The sequence below is a fragment of the Mus caroli genome, unplaced genomic scaffold (assembly GCF_978045245.1).
Source record: "Mus caroli unplaced genomic scaffold, Mus_caroli_1 scaffold_5, whole genome shotgun sequence".
In the NCBI taxonomy this organism is placed as follows: domain Eukaryota; kingdom Metazoa; phylum Chordata; class Mammalia; order Rodentia; family Muridae; genus Mus; species Mus caroli.
The window spans coordinates 102,235,045-102,250,623 of NW_028227260.1; the positions used below are offsets into that span (position 1 = coordinate 102,235,045).

Here is a 15,579-nt window from a genome sequence, read left to right on the forward strand (position 1 = left end):
AGCTGTTTTTAATATCTTCCTCCTTCCCGGGCTGGTCCCCAGCAAGCTGTTTTTAATATCTTCCTCCTTCCCGGGCTGGTCCCCAGCAAGCTATTTTTAATATCTTCCTCCTTCCTGTTTTTCTCTACCTGTCCATTTCCAAGACTAAGGTTCTTTTCTATGCTAACTCCTTTTTATCCCCCTGCTCCAGTTCACACCTAAACATTTCTTAGTTGTAGTTTAGTGACTAATGGCTCCAAACTTTGTCTCAGCTCCTTCCCTTTTACACACTTTTTGAACAAATGAACTGTGTATAGATATACAACCAGCATAGTCACATCATGGTAAAGGTAAATATTAAAATGCATACTTATTCCTACATGCTATTAAAAATGATCTGATTTACAATTTTAAGAATATCCGATTCTGAAGGTTAATTTCAATAATGACAGAAGATTTGGTGCTTTTCAAGAATAGTACAATGAAGAAAATTCTTCAGAGTGAAAAACATTATGGAGGGTGGCTTGTGAAATTATCAACATACTGCCTAGATCTTTATTTAATATAACTTAAAATATAGAATACCTGCATGCATAAAGCCTTCAATAATATGTTTTCCTTACTAGATTTAAAAAAAATCTTGTGTGAGATTTTGTGAACTAGATGACTTTTGATTTTCATAAACATGACATAAGTATGTTTAGTATTAAATACAGTAACACTAAAGTATGTATCAGTAGCAACAGATCTTAAAAAGTTTTGTATCAAGCTATGAACTTTTCTATTTGAGATAATATCTGGATCATTTTTCTTTTATTCATTAAAATACACAGAAAAAGTCAAATGTGAAAAATCTGAAATGAAAAAGTATGCCTGGTAATGTTGGTCAAACTTGACTATTTAATCACGAATTCATCAGTTAGATAGAGCTGCTTATTGAAAAAGAAACAACTGCAAGCTCCTGAAATAGTTTGCTTAAATGACCCTCCAATGAATGAGGTCATAGGACTGATCAAATGTGTTCATAAGAAGAGCACTGAGATGAGTCAGTAGGGATTCTCTGAGGGGTTAGATTATGGTCCACAAAGTATTAAAGATCATTTACTATCTTGCTTGGGTGTGAAACATCTGGGCTGAAGAAGTCAAGATGCTGTGTCCATACCTTAGGAGGATATGTTCAGGTGTTCCCTTTTATGATTTTTTTCTTAATTCTTTGAAAAGTTTGATGATAACTGATTCAAGTACCCTCTACTCCTGTATTAATTTCAGCTATAAATGATTATGACAGCCAAGAGAAATGGAAACTGTATACATATATGAACATACATTGTATACTCATTGCTTTTTCCTAGCATCTACAGAAGTCAAACATCAGGGTACTCAACTTAATAGAAAGTCTAAAAGTCTGAACTTGAACTTCTGCTTCCACCTTCTTCAGCAAATACTACTTGCTTCTGCCACCACAATATAGTGCAATGGAAACTCCCAGGAATATATGAAGGTGACTCTATCAATGGGCCTGAACATCCTCAAACCAGGGAAGACTTCCAGTGGAGGGATTAGAACAACAATCTAGCCACAAAACCTTAGACCCACGATTTGTCTTGCTTGAAAGATGTGATGAGGTAAAAGTGGCACATAAAGTGTAAGAGTGGCCAATCAGTGACTGGTCCAGCCTGAGACCCATGCCATAGAGGGAGCCCACCCCGATACTGTCTAGAGGTCCAGGAGTCAGAGGCTGGATAGCTCAGAGATGAGGTAGGCCCAAACACATCTGGTACCAATAAAAAGTGAATGAAATGATTTCCAATGATATTCTGTTATACTCAGAGATTAGTACCTAGCTCAGTTGTCATCAGAGAGGCTTCATCCAGCAACTGCTGTGAACAAATGAAGAGATCCACAGCAAAACATTAGGAGCTTGGAGAATACTATGGAAGAGGAAAGATTGCAGGAGTCAGTGGGGTCAAGGACACCACAATAAAACCCCACAGATACAACCATCTTGGATGCATAGTGGCTCAAAGAGACTGAATCTCCAACCAGGAAGCCTGCATGAGACTGACTTAGGCCCTCTGTGCATATGTTACAGTTGTGTAGCTTGGTCGTCCTGTGGGGCTCCTAACGGTGGGAGCAGAGGCTGTCTTTGACTCTGTTGCCTGCCTTTGGTATTCTTTACTCCTACTGGGTTGCTTAGTCTAGCTTTTTTTTTTTGAGAGTACATTTTATTTTATTTTTTTAATATATTTTATTACGTATTTTCCTCAATTACATTTCCAATGCTATCCCAAAAGTCCCCCATACCCTACCCCCTCTCCCCCATTTCCCTACCCACCCATTCCCATTTATATATTTATTTTTTGGCCCTGGCGTTTATAGGCGAGAAAGTGCCTAGTCTTACTGTAACTTGATATGCCATGACTGGTTGATATCCACTGGATGGGAGGATGAAAGGGGTGGGGTGGGGACAGAGGCTGGAAGGCAAGGAAAAGGGGAAAATTGAGATTGGCATGTAAAAATAAATAAATAAGTAAAAATATAATATAATATAATAAAAATTAGATGCAACAGAGTGGGGTAGTACACAAGGTGGGGCTCCCCTTCACGGAGGAGAAGGGGAGGGGGCAATGGAGGAAGGGATCTGTAATGTGGAACTGGGAGGAGAGGAGGAAGGGGGTCCAAATTGGGATGCAAAGTGAATAAAATAAGTTATTAAAAATGAAACAAAATAAAATGACTATGTGACTAAAGAAACTTCAAAAAGATAATATAAAACAGTGTCTTTCATTTAATAAGTTAACAAGTTATCTTTTTTCTTGACAAACACCTAATTATATATTAGGACTGAATTCTCATAGTCTGTACTGTGAAAGAACGGTTGTTTTCCAATTACTGTTGCAAACATTTTAGAATTACCTCTTTCTTCTATATGGCATAAACCATACGAAGCAGATATGAATGCCATGACTTTTATTATGGAGGATCAAATAGTAAAGAGATAGGTGATAAGCATACAGACATAAAATATTAATGCCATAGCAAAATGTTGCCATAATGTAACAATAAGACCTTTGTTACTCTTCTTTGGAAACTACAGGTGACATTTCTGAAGACATTTATCAAACTAAATATTTATCTTATTTAAACAAAGGACTAAAATTTATTTTTAAAAATTCTAGAAAGGCCTGTAATCTCAGCTGCTCTGGAGAGTGAGACAAGAGAATCATATATATATTGTTTTAATTTTATGAGCTATTTATTTTTATTTCTTAGTATAAGTGTTTTATCTGTATGTTTGTACACTATGTGCATACCTGTATCTTTAAAGGACCGAAGAGATTATTGAAGCCACTGAAACTAGAGATTCAGACAGTTGTGTATCGCCATATGGATGGTGGTAACTGATGTTCAATATCATCCTGGGCAACTTATTTAGACTTTGCATCATAAAAATAAAACATTGTTTTAAAACAAGAAAAAATGAACAGGGGATATAACTAAATGGTAAAGAGCTTGCTTTTACAAAGCTTTCATCTAAGTCTAAACCTTGTGTAACAAAGCAAAACAAAATCAAAAAGAAATAGCAAATGTGATAGTTTGAATAATATGTTTGAATACTTGACCCTATGTTACTAGCACTGTTTGGAAAGGATTAGGAGGTATGGCCCAATTGGAGGAGATGAGTCACTGGGGGTCATATTTGATGTTTCCAAAGGCTCAAGCCATCCCTAGTGTGCCTTCTTTTTGCTGCTGACTTGCTTGAGATGTGCCAGCAACTGGCTTTGGCATCCATGTGGTGAGTAAACTGAGGCAGGCAACCATTTGGGGGTCAGCACTTAGAATTCTGACAGATTGGATCCAGTTATCTATAGGGGCTGTGGCCAAAGGCAGCCAGCAATTAGAGAAGTTACTCAGAAAAATTTTTTTCTGAGGGAACAAAGCTTAATTTACTGGAGATGGCACTCCAGCTGTGGCCAGCAGAGAAGCTATGAACTCTTTTAACTTTTGGGGGCTGCCAAGAAAGAGAATGAAAGAGAGAAAACTCACATGTATACACGAGCACACACACACACACACACTGAATGGATGAACTAAAGGCAGAGTCCAATAAGTTCATACATCAAATATACATGCATATATACATATACACGAACATACATGCATAAAGATCCTACAGACAGACATATATACATACATACATACATACATACATAAATACACACATACATACATACATACATACACACAATCCGTGGATGGAAAGAACAATGTTCCAACCCCCATTCACACAGACTTTATACACACACACATAGTTAATGGATGGGAGAGACAATGCTCCAGTCTCCAGTCACACAAACTTTACACATAAACACATAGTCGATGGATGGGAGAGACAATGTTCCAACCCCTATTCACACAACTTTACACATACACACATAGTTGATGGATGGGAGAGACAATGGTCCAGCCACATCATCATTTATTATTAATTCCATAGCTTATTTATCCCAGCAAAATCTTTCAAGGAGTATACAGTTACAATGTGATTATGTTTTAGTTTTCTTCTGGCAAATGATTATGAACAAAGAATGTGTTTTCCAAAACCTTTACAAGAAATAACCTTATGTAGTACAGGTAAAGAAAGCAAATTATTCTCAAAAAAAATGTACATTCATAACTAAGCAACTTGTTATAGATTAACAAAGTATAAGCATGCAAGATAATTTTCTCAGCTAGTTTCTCTTACTGGCAGGCAGCAATTTGTGGTTACAAAGAAAGAAGCAATTATTTTATTATTTATCTTTAAAAGTAATCTTGTAAAAATCTTATAAGAATTACAAATCTAAACTTTTATCAGCTATATCTGCTGTAAATTCTCAAAATGCATATCTACTCATCAGCAATTCTTAATAAATCTTATCAGGAAGCTGAGGTAAAAATGGGTATAAAAAAGTCAATTATCAGCAGTTCAGTCTCAGCATGAGTCAAGGCAGCCAGCACTGCCATTGTTCTTGTTCCCTGCCCATAAATGGCCCAAAGCTTAACTAATAAGAACACACATGGCATGTACTCACTGATAAATGGTTATTAGGCAAAGAGCATGGAATACCCACGATACAACTCATGGACCACATGAAACTCAAGAGGAAGGAAGACCAAAGTCAGTCCTACTTATAAAAGGGAATAAAATAGTCCAGGGAAGTAGAGGGTGGGAAGGACTTGGGAGGAAGAGAAGAGGAGGAGGAGGAGGAGAAAAAGAGGGGCAGAATCAGGTATGGGAGGAGAGGGGGGAGATGTGCAGAGGGTTAGGAAATTGAACAGAAGTGTAGAGCAATGGGAGATGGGGAACGGGGTAGCAACCAAAAAGTCCCAGATGCTAGGAAAACAAGTGCCTCCCAGAACCCCTTAGGGATGGCATTAGCTGAAATACACCATAAAGGGAAGGGAGAACGTATTAAGACTATATCCAGAGGTTAGGCATAGCCCCCTGGTTGAGGGATGGGGCCACCCACCCATGTCCAAAATTTTAACCCTGTGTAAAGGAAATGCAGAGACAAAGAGTGGCGCAGAGACTGGAGGAAAGGACATTGAGAGACTGCCCTACCTGTGCATCCATCCCACATACAGTCACCAAACCCAGACACTATTGCAGATGCCAAGAATTGCCTGCTGACAGAAGCCTGATATAGCTTTCTCCTGAGAAGCTCTGTCAGATTCTGACCAATACAAATGCTGAAGTTCACAGCCAAACATCAGTCTGAGGACAGGGACCCCAATGGAGGAGTTAAGGGAAGGACTGAGAGAGCTGAAGGAGTCTGATCTGGCTTCAATGGGAGAGGAGACCCTTGGTCCTATGAAGGCTAGATGCCCCAGTGTAGAGGAATGCTAGGGCAGTGAGGCAGGAGTAGGTAGGTGGATGTGGGTAGGTGGGTGGGGGAGCACCCTCATAGAATCAGGGTAAGGGGGGATGGGATAGGGAGTTTGCAGACTGGAAACTGGGAAAAGGGATAACATTGAAATGTAAATAAATGATTTTTTTTACATCAGAACCAGTAGTAAAAACATCTCAGCCTAGCTTCACCAACAATTTTATTTTTCCAAATGCTTTCTAAGGGTGGTGTTGGCTGCTGACAATCTACATCTCTAAGTTCTTCTCTAGGTTGGTAATTCATTGATTAGTCTGCTCCAGCAGCAATACCTGAAAGAGATCAAGCATTAGTATTGGGAGTGCCAGAGATACTGTCCAGTGAGGGACTGGAAGCCCCACTAAAGTTCCCATAGAATTCCTAGATTAAAAGGGACATCTGTGCAGCAAGTAGAACAGAACTCCACAATAGCATGATGTACTAGATACATGTAGTTCTCGGGGCCATGCCAGACCAAGGCCCACCCTTGTGTCTGTGGTAACCCATGGGCTACATTCCATGAGTTCTAAAGCCTTTTGTCATTCCTTCTGCATGGCCCTCAGCAGAGATGTGAACTCTCATCTTGCTGTTCTTGCTGCAATGCTTCTACCCTGCTGTCATGGACTCTCTAACCCTCTGAAACTGTAAGCTGAATTAAACACTTCCTATTATAAATGTCTTTGGTCTTGGTGTTTTGTCACAGCGATAAAAAGAACAAATATAGGAAATAAAATATCTCAAGAGCTCCAGAATAAAGGACTAAATCCTGAAATTGAAATACTATCAGAATTTTTGTCTTTTGCTTCTTATTTTTATTCCCCAAAAGTTGCCTTTTGTGTCTCTATTACATCTTTTACACTTTAGCTGTTTTATTTTTCTAAAACTATCAATATTTGAGCATCTTCAGGATATGAGAGGGCCATTTGAATATATGTTACAGTTTTAGGTTTGACAGAGATTGCTTTCTGGAAAACAGAATGTTTGACCCAACTTGGGTCACTGTCTACTCCTAGCACTATATCTGTGATATGGGATCAGAATCATGCAAGAACAATATATTTTATATATCACAAAGCCTTAGTAATGAAGAGTTCACACTGAAAAGTTATTAGATTGATGCCATTAAGAATTCATTTATCCTACATGTACTCAAAATTCCTTTAGTTCAATATAACTGAAACAAGCATGAAAGTATTTTATTAATTGCAATGATGCTAGAATTGCCAGAATCATTGTATTGAACAAAGAGAAATACAAAGCAACTTGTCTATTTCAGTAAGAACAAAGCATTAGTCTGTCTATGGTGCATATCCAAATTAAGGTAATCAACTTATCACCAGGTAACTTATTGACAACCTTGACAAATTATTTAGCATTGATTTGTACTAATGACAGAAATGATACCTAGAATTGACCATGGTATAAAGTTGACTTTGGTGAGTGGCAGTTTATGTCACTGAGCCCATTTGTAATATCCATCACTGTTTCTGTATTTTTTTTTTTTTTGATAATTAGAGAGCTGAAGTGATTTTACCTTTATTTCCTTCACTTTAAGCCAATCATTAAATTTCACAGTGATTTCTGGGGTGGGGCAGAAGGAAGGCGTCATTCAGCATGATGGAGGCCGTGGCCCGGGTGGCCTCACTGGGGAAGCTGGAGGAGCACGGACTGCCCCGCTGGCAGGTAGGTGATATTCCGAGAGCGGGAGAGCTGGTACGTACGCAATGTCCTCGGCGGCCTCCAGCTTCCGCAGCTCAATCAGGCCATCGCCTGCCGTGGCCAGCGAGTTGGCGATCAGCTCAGCGGCCTTGGAGTCACCCTCAGCAGAGATGATGGCTGCCTTCTTCTGCTGCTCAGCCTTTTCCACCACAAATCTGGCTCTCTCTGCTTCCTGCTGAGCCACCTGTTTGGCTTCTACTGCCTCTGTGAACTCCTTCCCGAAGGTCAGATGTGTCAGGGACACGTCATCCAGGATGAGCCCAAATGTTGCCGCTCGCTCTGTGAGGTCATCGCTCACCTGCCTGGAGACCAGCTCTCGCTGGGTGATCAATTCTCCAGCATCGAATCGAGCCACCACCGACTTGAGGATCTCTGTGGTGATAGAAGGCAGGACCCGCTCATCATAATCCTCGCCAATGCTGGTGTAGATACGAGGAAGCTGGCTGGCCACCAGCCGGAAGAGGATGCGCAGTGTGATATTGACGTTCTGCAAGTCTTTGCTACCAGTGATGACCGGCACGTTCCGTGGTCGAGAGCGGCAGTCAAAGATAATTGGTTTCTGTACCCAAGGGATGAGGAAATGAGTCCCTTCCCCGACCACAATGTCCTGTACGCCACGGAATCGGTCAAAGATGACAGCTCTGTGTCCAGCATCCACATTATACAAAGCAGAGTTCACCACGCCTCCTGCAACTGCCAACGCCAGGCCGAACTTTCCAATGGACTCAAACACTTTGGCAGCCATGACTCCTTCTGTGGCTTCCACTCACACCTGCTTTCACTCTGACCTCCACATGAATTCCTCAGCCTGTTTCTGTATCTTTATTTCTCAAATTCATTAGGTGATGATAAAAGAACCTGGGAGAAAAATTCTGAATGATAGCCACAAAACAGACCATCGTGTCCAATTAATTATTAACACAATTCTCTGCTAAGAACACTCTTTGATGACAATATAGATATCTTCCTTCTCATCTTTGTCACCATTGTCCTTCCTCCTTCTCTTCCTACTTGTTCTTCTATAGGAACACTTATTCAAATAAATCTTGGAAATTCCCCATTGTTTTCTATATATTACCACATTACTTCCAGACAAAATTAACAACCAAATGCACTCACTGCTCTAAGTTGTGGCAGCTGAGAGGATGCTCTTTTACCCCCCATCCTACAAATCAGCTGTAATGTCTTATCACTTTTTGGTGATGTCTGTATATTCAAATCATTTCTTTCTTTAATTTGATCAGTATATCTCTCTTTATTCAAATATCCATAATGGCAGAAGAGAAATTGGAGCTGGGCCATAAGTAACTCTGTTCTTTATAAAATTAAAAATTATACTTTTTATTAAAAATAGATTCTTCTCTCATACAATATATTTTTAAATTTAATTTTACTTGTAATTCATTTTTTACATCCATATTCCATTCCCCGACCCTCTCCATCCACCCTCCAACTGTTCCACATCCTACACCTGCACCCCACCATACCCCATCTCCACATTGATGCCCCCACCCCCACCCCACCTGACCTTTAAACTCCCTGGGGCCTCCAGTCTCTTGAGGGTTAGGTGCATCATCTCTGAATAAACACAGACTTGGAAGTCCTCTACTGTATGTGTGTTGGGGCCTCATATCAGCTGGTATATGCTGTCTGTTTGGTGGTCCAGTGTTTGAAAGATCTTGGGGGTCCAGATTAATTAAGACTGATGGTCCTTCTCCTGATGGACTGATCACCCTTCTCCTCAGCTTCTTTCAGCCTTCCCTAATTCAACAACAGGGGGCAGGTGCTTCTGTACATTGGTTGGGTGTATCTGACTCTTTCAGCTGCTTGTTGGATCTTTCAGAGAACAGTCATGATAGATCACTGTGTGAGTGCTCCATAGCCTCAGTAATAGTTTCAGGTCTTGGGACCTCCCCTTCAGCTGGATCCCACTTTGGGCCTGTCACTGGACCTTCTTTTCCTCAGGATCCTCTCCATTTCCATCCCTGTAATTCTTTCATTCAGAAACAATTATGGATCAGAGGTGTGACTTTGGGGTGGCAACCCCCTCCCTCACTTGATGTTCTGTCTTGCTGCTGGAGGTGGGCTCTATAAGTTCCCTGTACCTACTGTCAAGCATTTCATCAAAGGTCCCTCCCTGTGAGTCCTGGGAGTCTCTCACCTTCCAGATCTCTGGTGCAGTCTGGGGGTAGGGGGAGTACCCAAACCTCCTACCTACTGAGGTTGCCTGTTTAATTCTTTCTGCAGGCCCACAGGGCTTCAGTCTTTTTCCCTAACCCAATACCAGATCAGGTTCCCCTCTCCCCTCCCTCCCCCCCCCCCGCCCACTGTCCACTGTCCCTCCCAGGTCTCTTCCTCCCCCTACTTGTGATTGCTTTCTTCTCTCTCCCAAGTGGTACTGAGGAGTCCTCACTTGGGAACTTTAGTCTGTTGAGCCTTTTGAAATCTATGGACTGTATCTTGTGTATTCTGTATGGGTTTGTTTGTTTATGTTTGGCTAATATCCACTTATTAGTGAGTACTTACCATCCATGTCCTTTTGGGTCTCAGTTATTTCACTCAGTATGATATTTTCTAGTTCCATCCATTTGAATGCAAAAGTCAGGATGTCCTTGTTCTTAATAGCTGAGTAGTATTCCATTGTGTAAATGAACCACGTTTTCTGTATCCATTCTTCTGTCATGGGACATCTGGGTTATTTCCAGCTTCTGGCTATCATAAATAAGGCCTCTATGAACATAGTGGAACACATGCCCCTGTGGCATAGTGGGGCATCTTTTGGGAATATTCCCAAGAGTGTTCTAGCTGGGCCTTCAGGAAGATCTAGTTCCAATTTTCTGAGGAACCTCCAGATTAATTTCCAGTGTGGTTGTACCAGTTTGCAATTCCACCAGCAATGGAGGAGTGTTCCTCTCTCTCCACATCCTCACCAGCATCTTCTGTCACCTGAATTTTTGATCTTAGCCATTCTGACTGGTATAAGGTGGAATCTCAGGGTCATTTTGATTTGCATTTCTCTTATCACTAAGACTTTGGACATTTCTTTAGGTGCTTCTCAGCCATTCTAGATTCTTCTGTGAATCCTTTGTTTAGTTCTATACTCCCCCCCCCTTTTTTTTGATTGGGTTGTTTGGTTTTTTTTGGTGGTTATCTTCTTGAGTTCTTTATATATTTTGTATATTAGCCCTCTATCAGATGTGGTGTAAGTGAAGATTTTTTCAGTCTGTAGGTTGCCGATTTGTCTTATTGACTATGTTCCTTTGCCTTACAGAAGCTTTCCAGCTTTATGAGGTCTCATTTATCAATTTTTGATCTTAGAGCATGAGTCATTGGAGTTCTTTTTAGGGAATTTTCCCCTGTGCCAATGAATTTAAGTCTCTTTACCACTTTCTCTTCTATTAGATTCAGTGTATCTGGTTTTATGTGGAGGTCCTTGATTCACTTGGACTCGAGCTTTGCACAAGGTGATAAATATGGGTCCATTTTCATTCTTCTACATACAGATAGCCAGTTAGACCAGCACCAGTTATTGAAGATGCATTCATTTTCCCATTATATGTTTTTAGCATTTTGTCAAAGATCAGGTGACCATAAGTGTGTGGTTTTATTTCTGGGTCTTCAATTCTATTTCTGTCTCTGTACCAATACCATGCAGTTTTTATCAGTATCACTCTGTAGTAACACTTGAGGTCAGGGATGGTGATTCCACTAGCTGTTCTTTTATTGTTAAGAATTGTTTTCACTTTCTGGGTATTTTTGCCTTTCCAGATGAATTTGAGAATTGCTCTTTCCTTGTCTTTGAAGAATTGTGTTGGGATTTTGATGGAGATTGCATTGAATCTATAGATTGCCTTTGGTAGGATGGCCATTTTTACTATGTTAACTCCATGACCATGGTAGATCTCTCCATTTTCTGAGATCTTCTTCAATTTGTTTCTTGAGAGATTTGGAGTTATTGTCATACAGGTCTTTCACTTGTTTGGTTCAAGTTACCCCAAGACATTTTATACTATCTGTTGCTATTGTGAAGGGACTTATCTCCTAATTCCTTCCTGAAGATGCTTATCAGCTGGAGAAGTTCTCTGGTAGAATTTTTGGGGTTGCTTATGTGTACTATCATATCACCTGCAAATAGTGATACCTTTAATTTTTCTTTACCAATTTGTATCCCCTTGCTCTCTTTTTGTTGTCCTATTGTTCTAGCTAACACTTCAAGTACTATATTGAATAGGTATGAGGAGAGTGGGCATCCTTGTCTCATCCCTGATTTCAGTGGGATTGCTTCAAGTATGTCTCCATTTAATTTGGCTGTTGGTTTGCAGTAAATTGCTTTTTATTATGTTTAGGTGTGGGCCTTGAAGTCCTGATCTCCCCAATACTTTTAACATGAAGGGGTGTTGTATTTTGTCAAATGCTTTTTCTGTATCTAAGGAGATGATCATGTCAATTTTTTTCTTTAAGTTTGTTTATATAGTGGATTACGTTAATGGATTTTCATATATTAAATTAAATTTGCATCCCTGGGATAAAGCCGACTTTATCATGTTGAATTATGGTTTTAATGTGTTCTTGGATTTGGTTTGCAAGAATTTTATTGAGTATTTTTGCATCGATATTCATAAATAGGATTGGTCTGAAGTTCTCTTTTTGGTTGGGTCCTTGTGTGGTTTATGTATTAGAGTAATTGTGGATTAATAGAATGAGTTAGGTAGTGTTACTTCTGTTTCTAGTTTATGGAATAGTTTGAGGAGTGTTGGTATTAGGTCTTCTTTGAAGGTCTGGTGGAATTTGCACTAAATCCATCTGGCCTTGGGTTTTTTATGGTTGGAATGTGACTTCTTCTCTTCCCATGTGTGATATGGGTCTGTTTAAATAGTTTACCTGCTCTTGACTTAACTTTGGTATGTGGCATCTTTCTAGATAACCATCCATTTCATCTAGATTTTCCAGTTTTGCTGATTATAGACTTTTATAGTAAGATCTGATGACTTTTTGAATCTCCTCTGTTTCCGTTATGCCTCCCTTTTCATTTCTGATTTTATTAATTTGGATACTGCCTCTTGGCCCTTTAGTTAGTTTGGCTAGGGGTTTATCTATCTTGTTGATTCTCTCAAAGTACTACCTTTTGGTTATGCTGATTATTTGGATTGTTGTCTTTGTTTCTATTTGGTTGCTTTTGGCCCTGAATTTGACTATTTCCTGCCTTCTACTCCTCTTGGTTGAGTTTGCTTCTTTTTGTTCTAGAGCTCTCAGGTGTGCTATTAAGTTGTTAGTGTAGATCTCTCCAGTTTCTTTACCAGGGCACTTAGTGCTATGAACCTTTCTCTTAGTACTGCTTTCATTGTGTCCCATAAGTTTGGATATGGTGTGTCAGCACTTTCACTAAATTCCAGGAAGTCTTTAATTTCTTTCTTTCTTTCTTCCCTGACTAAGTTGTCATTGAGTAGAGAATTGTTCAGTTTCCACGTGTATGTGGGCTTTCTGTAGTTTTTGATGTTATTTAAGACCAGCCTTAGGCCATGGTGATATGAGAGGATGCATGGTTATTATTTCAATCTTCTTGTATCTGTTGAGGGTTGTTTTCTGACCAATTATATGGTCGATTTTGGAGAAGGTACTATGAAGTGCTGAGAAGAAAGTGTATTCTTTTGTTTTTGTATGTTATTTGGCCTTTTCCCATTTCAGCTTTTAATATTCTTTCTTTCTCTTTGCATTTAGTGTTTTGATAGTTATGTGACAAGAAGATTTTCTTTTCTGTTTCCATTTATTTGGTGTTCTATAGGCTTCTTGTACCTTTATGGCCATGTCTTTTTTTAGGTTGGGAAGTTTTCTTCTATGATTATGGTGAAGATCTTTTCAGGTCCTTTGAGCTGGGAATTTTCAGTCTCCTCTATTCTGATTTTTTTAGTGAATTTATTAATTTTTATTAGATATTTTATGTATTTATATTTAAAGTCTTATCCCCTTTCTTGCTTTCCCCTCTGAAAATCTCCTCCTCCTTCCCCTCCCCCTGCTCACCAACCCACTCACTCCCACTTCCTGGCCGAGGCATTCTCATATACTGGGGCATAGAACCTTCACAGGACAAAGGGCCTCTCCTCCCACTGATGACCAACTAGGTCATCCTTTGCTACATATGCAGTTAGAGCTATGAGTCCCACCATGTGTTTTCTTTGGTTGGTGGTTTAGTCCCTGGGAGTTCTGGGGGTACTGATAAGTTCATACTGTTGTTCCTCCTATGGGGCTGCAAACCCCTTCAGCTCCTTGGGTATTTTCTCTAGTTTCTTCATTGGGGACCATGTGCTCAGTCCAATGGATGGCTGTGAGCATCCACTTTTGTAACTGTCAGGCAATGGCAGAGACTCTTAGGAGATAGGTATATCAGGCTCCTGTCAGCAAGCACTTCTTGGTATCCACAATAGTGTCTGGGTTTGCTGGTTGTATATGGGATAGATCCCCAGGCAGGCAGTCTCTGGATGGTCATTCCTTTCGTCTCTGCTCCACATGTTGTCTCTGTAACTATTTCCATGGGTATTTTGTTCAACCTCCTAAGAAGGAACGAAGTGTCCATACTTTGCCCTTCTTCTTCTTGAGCTTTTTGTGCTTTGCGAATTGTATCTTGGGTATTTCAAGCTTCTGGGCTAATATCCACTTATCAGTGAGTACATATAATGTGAGTTGTTTTTGATAGGGTTACCTCGCTCAGGATGATATCCTCCTCATCCATCCATTTACCTAAGAATTTCATGAATTCATTGTTAATAATAGGTGTGTAGTACTCCATTATGTAGATGCACCACAATTTCTGTATCCATTCCTCTGTTGAGGGACATCTGGGTTCTTCCCAGCTTCTGGCTATTATAAATAAGGCTGCAATGAACATAGTGAAGCATGTGTCCTTATTACATGTTGGAGCATCTTCTGGGCATATGCCCAGGAGTGGTGTAACTGGATCCCCCAATAGTACTATGTCCAATTTTCTGAGGAAATGTCAAAATGATTTCCAGACTGGTTGTACCAGCTTGCAATTCCACCAGCATTGGAGGAGTATTCCTCTTTCTCTACACACATCCTCATCAGCATCTGCTGTTACCTGAGTTTTTGATCTTAGCCATTCTGACTGGTGTAAGGTAGAATCTCAGGGTTGTTTTGATTTGCATTTCCCTGATGACTAAGGATGTTGAACATTTTTTTAGGTTCTTCTCAGCCATTTAGTATTCCTCAGGTGAGAATTCTTCGTTTAACTCTGTACCCCATTTTAATAGGGTTATTTGGCTCTCTGGAGTCTAACTTCTTGAATTCTCTGTATATATTGAATATTAGCCCTCTATATTCCCATTATTCTTATATTTGTTCTTTTCCTTGTGTCCTGAATCTTCTGGATGCTTTACGTTAGGAATTTTTCATGGTTTGAATTTTGTTTGACAGTTGTGCCAATCTCTTCTACCATATCTTCTACATCTGAGATTTTCTTTTCTATCTCTTGTATTTTGTTGGTAATACTTACATCTGTAATTCCTTACTTCTCTCCTAGGTTTTCCATTTCCTGGTTTACCCCATTTGTATTTTCATTATTGTTTCTACTTCTACTTTTAGGTCTTAGATGTCTTTATTTAATTCCTTCACCTGTTTGATTGTGTTTTCCTGTATTTCTTTCAGTGAGTTATTTTTATCCTCCTTAAAGGACTCTATTATCTTCATAAGATAGGATTGATTCCTGATTTTCAGGTGTGTTGGTGTATTCAAGACTTGCCGTTGGAGGAGAACTGGGTTTTGATGATGCCCACATACTTTGGCTTCTCTTGCTATGGCCTTGTGCTTGATTTTTATAATTTGGATATCCCCGGTGTTTGTTGCTCTTTGACTCAGGGAGGGGGAAAGTGCTTCTTACCAACTGCTCTAAGTACAGTGGGTCCTCTAGGACGAATCAGGGTATGGAGTCTTCACGGAAGCAGACCAACTAGAAGTCTGCCCC

General features: G+C 39.9%; 1 pseudogene; it reads right to left on the reverse strand.

Annotated features, from left to right (window-relative positions):
* Positions 1 to 7,405: 7,405 nt before the first annotated feature.
* On the reverse strand, positions 7,406 to 8,407 carry LOC110286871 (prohibitin 1 pseudogene; annotated as a pseudogene).
* Between the last annotated feature and the right edge of the window lie 7,172 nt (positions 8,408 to 15,579).